Raw genomic sequence first — 5522 nt, forward strand, 5'->3', positions numbered from 1 at the left:
CAGGACTGCCTCCGAAGACGCAGTGTCTGTGCAGCAGGTGCGCTGCAAGATCGATGCGGGGCTCTGGTGACACCAGCCCACTGATAACTTGCAAGACCAGTTCACTGGACAATGAGTGTGGACTGCGGCCAGCTGGTACCCTGGGGAATGGCAGGAAAAAAGCACTTATTTTATGGTGACGGAGGTAGATCAGAAAATCCAACACATCTCCCAGAAATTAGAATAGCTGCAAATGTTTAGATATTCATGGGTCTAATTCTTTTTGTTGTTTTTGTTTTGTTTTTGCATTGGAGCAGTAGCAGTTCGTCAATAGAGGGCGCTAGGACGCCACCCCACCTGTCTCAGACAATAAGAACTGCATTGAATAATTTTACAAAAACATGAATATTTAAATAATCCATGATACAGCCTGTGAGTACCGTGTATAATTTGCACTCAAGTGTAGTTTAACCCTTTCATGCATAGTGGTCATAACAGTGGACAGCTATTCTACAGCTCTTCTCTTGTATATTCATTGGTTTCGTTGTTTTAGTTCCATATCAGCCAACATAGTGGACTCTTATGCATCATCCCAAACACTGCAATTCATACAATTACTGTAACTTTGCACCTCTTGATAAATCTGATCTGCAGTAACATGTTTTAGAGTAAATCAATTGCTAATTGTTATTAAACTGTAATTAACAGTTTTCTGAAACAAAAAGGTTTTTTTTGTTTGTTTGTTTTTTTGCATATCCCCCTGAGACCCAGCAATACATTTTGTCCTCTATAAGGGACAAATGTTTGACAGTTTAACTTAAATGCTGTCCATTGCAAAGGACATTCCATTAAAAAAATCAATAAATAAATAAAAATAATTTTTAAAATGTATCTGAAAAAACTTGCATTATGCAGATTCCAATTAAGACAATTTTTAATGTAAAAAAGCTAAAACTGTCAATTTCCTGGGTCTCAGGAGGATATTATCTTCATGAAATTAGTGATAACTAGTATTAGAGTATGATAAAATGTGTGAAAATGTCAGATTAGTGAGATTAAAAATGTTTTTATTTCATAGTTTTCACACAGTATATCACTTTCGGATGATGACTTTTAAATACATGTTTCTCTGCTACAAAAATTAAACGCATGGTATACAGCTGAGTGGACATTTTTGTAACTCCACAAAAAATAGATTCATAAAAAATGTTCAATTGCATTGTTTTTTTCATGCCTAAAGAGGAATAAAAACACTCAAGAAAAAATATTGACTAAGATTCTCATAATTCATGCATGAAAGGGTTAAAAATGTTTTCAGTCATTTAGTGAGCAGTCAAGTGGTGTATTTCCTATCTGTGCTTGAGGTCTTTCCCTTTACCATGGACTCTGGTTATAAATGGCACATGTGCAGTAGACCCCCTTACAGAAATCTGATGTCACAAGATTGTCTAAGCCAGGGGTGCCCACACGTTTGTGAGCTATGAAACGACAAACACAAAATGATGTATGTCTACTATACATACATCAGCAGATAGCTTGGTAGGTAACATTACTGACTTAAATGCAGGACACCAGGGCTTCAAATCCTGGTAGGGACAGGAACAACATTGTCATTTGTCCGATAGGCAAACTCCTACTTTAATTTAAACTACTATTTTGAAATAGTGGTGCATGTGCTTTGGCATATCCTAGTGCAGGGGTCAGCAACCCTGGTCCTAGAGAGCCACTATCCTGCATGTTTTAGATGTTTCCCTCTTCCAGCACACCTGATGGTGGTTATCAGGCTTCTGCAGAGCTTGAGGATAGGCAGATCATTTGAATCAGGTGTGGTGGAAGAGGGCTACATCTAAAACATGCAGGATAGTGGCTCTCTAGGACCAGGGTTGCTGACCCCTGTCCTAGTGGTGATATGAGGTTATAGTGCATCTGAAAACTGACTTGCATACTGCGCCCCACTCAAAATAACTTCATCAGCTCATTGCATTAATACTACACAAAAAAAATCAGTGAGGCAAAGTTCAGCTTGATAAAATACAAAAACATTTGTAATTGCAACAATTTTGCACAATTTTGTTTGAGAGAAGTGTTGCATTTTCTGACAGAATAGTAAGGGTTTTGATAGATAGATAGATAGATAGATAGATAGATAGATAGATAGATAGATAGATAGATAGATAGATAGATAGATAGATAGATAGATAGATAGATAGATAGATAGATAGATAGATAGATAGATAGATAGATAGATAGATAGATGTAGGCTGTTGTGCGCTGTCAAATCATAGCCCATGTCATGGTCATGGTTTTGTTTTTTTTGTAAAATAATTTATTTCAGTGAAGGACACTGGTTGGTTTGGTAAAGATCCTCTTTATTTGCCCATCTCCATGAAGAAGGTCCATAGCTTGTTGCTTTCTTTATTATTGTTTTATTTACACATACAGTGCTCATTCACCAAGAGATTCAAAAGAACCTGTGAAAGAGTCTGTGTTAGCCAGCAGGGATAATAGTCATTTGTTGCCACTGGCCCAATTTGAACAACAAAAAAAAGAAAATCTGGAAAAGAAAGCAAATATCATGAGTAATAGTATTAGTGATTAGCTACCTTAAAAATTGGTTTCTTTGTTAATTTGATCAAAGATTGTGGTAAAGAACTCTACATTTTCTGTTGTCTATATATTACTGTACATCTAAGAAAATGTGTGTTTACCTTGGGGATTAGAAAGCTGCTGTTGGTGTACACAACTGTAAATGGGTTTATGTGACTTTACTTGTGACTTGCTTGGCTCTCAGCAGGGACTCGATTTTCACCACAAAAACTTTTAGGTTAAGACTCAAGACTTATGCTTAGAAAATATCCCAAGTGAAAACATTAGTAATTATATTATATTATTAGGGTATATAAATAAATAAATAAATACATACATACATACATACATACATACATACATACATACATAAATGCAACAGGTTCATGGGATTTGGAAGCGGGTATAGCTATATTAATTGTTAAAATCATTGGCTGTTTTTAAGCCACAGCTTCAGCTGATGGGTAAAAGGCTTTTCTCACTAAAATGTTGAGACTTGAAGGTTAAGACTCCAGACTTACTTATTGCCTGCACATGTGTGACTACTGTGTATTTAATAAAGAATTAAGCTCTGTTTAAATGATGGCAAACATAAAAACAATCTCCTTATTAACGAAAACATGTTTTTCCATGGAATAAAATATTTTTGCCTCTGAAATTATTGTGCAGGAATCCCACCAGGGATCTGGGACTCCATCATGAAAAAATATCACTTTGGTCTCCACCACTTCAATGCTGTAAACCCTAAAAATATAACACTGTGCAGGCATGGATCAATATTCTGCTTACAATAGACTTTATGTTTTTGTATAAGATTGATGAGAAAGGTGAACATGTCTTTTACATTTATATAACAAATAAGATAACAGTATTAGATTTTTTTCTTTTGATATACAAAAACAAAAAATATATAGTTTTACATTTTGGATGAAAGTATATTTATTAGCATCAACTAGGAGTACAGACACCTGGACCAAACTGTATCATGAAATGAGGAGGGGTCAGAAGTAGGGATGTCTGATATTGGCTTTTTTGCCAAAAACCGATATGCCGATATTGTCCAACGCTTAATTTCTGATTCCACGCATTACTGGAATCAGAAAAGGGCGCTTCATATACTTTATGAAGTTACCCTTGGCAAAGCAAATTTGTTCAGCACTGGGAGGAACCAGACTACCATTCTGCTGTTAGGACGCTGGACAAGACAAGTAGAAAAAAAAAAAAAAGTAGTGTGAAATACTCCCTGGTAAAATGTCCAAATAAAAGAGGATACACAAGCAAAGGTGTCAGAAAAATGGGCAATGATGACTGGGAGTACAGTTGGTGTCGGCTGCTGCCTTATCGATACAGGCAGCTGCCTGTCAGCCAGCTGAGCCCATGAAAAAAAAAAAAAAAAAAAAAAAAAAAAAAATAATAATAATTTCTGATTCCGATATCTACCGATACCGCTGCCGATATATGTGGGATATTAAACTAATTTTAGGTAACATCACATATCTCCTGTCATGGAATTAACACATCATGCCTAATTTTATTGTGATGCCCCACTGGATGCATTCTCAAATGCAATAAGGCTTTCAAAATATAAACACTGTCTGTGCAAAGAATACATACTTCAACTTAAGTAGTGGAAAAAATGCCATTTTTATTTATTTTCTCTCCTTCCCTCCATGAGTCTATTACAGTGTGGCAGCTCTACTGTACAATTTTGATAACTGCACATTTCTCTCAGCTACAAACAATGCTTCATTTATGTGTCAGTAAATGCCAGCGAAATCGAGGCATTATTTTATCGGTTTTAATGATAGGCAAAAAACCTGATAACGATATTCACCGATATTACATTTTTATGCCAATATCGGGCCGATAATATTGGTGGGCCAATATTATCGGACATCTCTAGTCAGAAGTTGACTAGATTTCAGTGTGTTTTGCAAAAAAAAAAAAAAAATGCAAAGAACAAATATGTTTATTTGTGCGGTGTGAAGCACATATTATTTTATGATGATAGGTTAATTATTTTTGTTTGTAATGACCCATTATTTTCCAGGACTCCTGTCAGTCCTGAGCCCTTAGACCAGGGGTCAGCAACCCTGGTCCTAGAGAGACACTATCCTGCATGTTTTAGATGTGTCCCTCTTCCAACACACCTGATTCAAATGATCAGCCTATCATCAAGCTCTGCAGAAGCCTGATAACCACCGTCAGGTGTGCTGGAAGAGGGCAACATCTAAAACATGCAGGATAGTGGCTCTCTAGGACCAGGGTTGCTGACCCCTGCCTTAGAGTCTTCATCAATTTTCTCCCCCTTTCTGTTTCCCTGTGATTGTGACAACATTATTTATTCCTGATGAATAAAGTGTAACTGATACTCTGTTTGTAATAATTGCACCTGGTCAAAGGTGATTACTGATGTGCAGAAATAGGAATAAAAAAAAAAGGAATATGTCTGAAAACAAAATGATTCCAACTTTATGAGCAACAGTGCCATGTGTAGAGCAGGTATAGTGAATGTATTGGTAGAAGATGATGAAGCTATCAGGTAAGAGGTAAAGAGGAAGACAAGGATTTATGGATGTGGTGAAAGGGAACAAGCAAGGAGATGATGTGCAAGAAGAAGATATAGAGCAGGGGTCTCAAACTCAGATCCTCGAGGGCCGGTATCCTGCATGTTTTAGTTGTTTCCCTCTTCCAGCACACCTGACGGTCGTTATCAGGCTTCTGCAGAGCTTGATGGTAGGCTTATCATTTGAATCAGGTGTGTTGAAAGAGGGATACATCTAAAACATGCAGGATAGTGGCTCTCGAGGACCGGAGTTTGAGACCCCTGATATAGAGGAAAGGGTCAGAATTGTGGCTAAAAGTAGCAGTAATAGTAGTAATAACAAGTAACAGTAGGAGTATTTGTTATGAACAACCTAGAAAAATGACAATATCGCAAGAACATATTTTCAGAA

This window comes from Sphaeramia orbicularis, chromosome 6, assembly GCF_902148855.1.
Source record: "Sphaeramia orbicularis chromosome 6, fSphaOr1.1, whole genome shotgun sequence".
In the NCBI taxonomy this organism is placed as follows: domain Eukaryota; kingdom Metazoa; phylum Chordata; class Actinopteri; order Kurtiformes; family Apogonidae; genus Sphaeramia; species Sphaeramia orbicularis.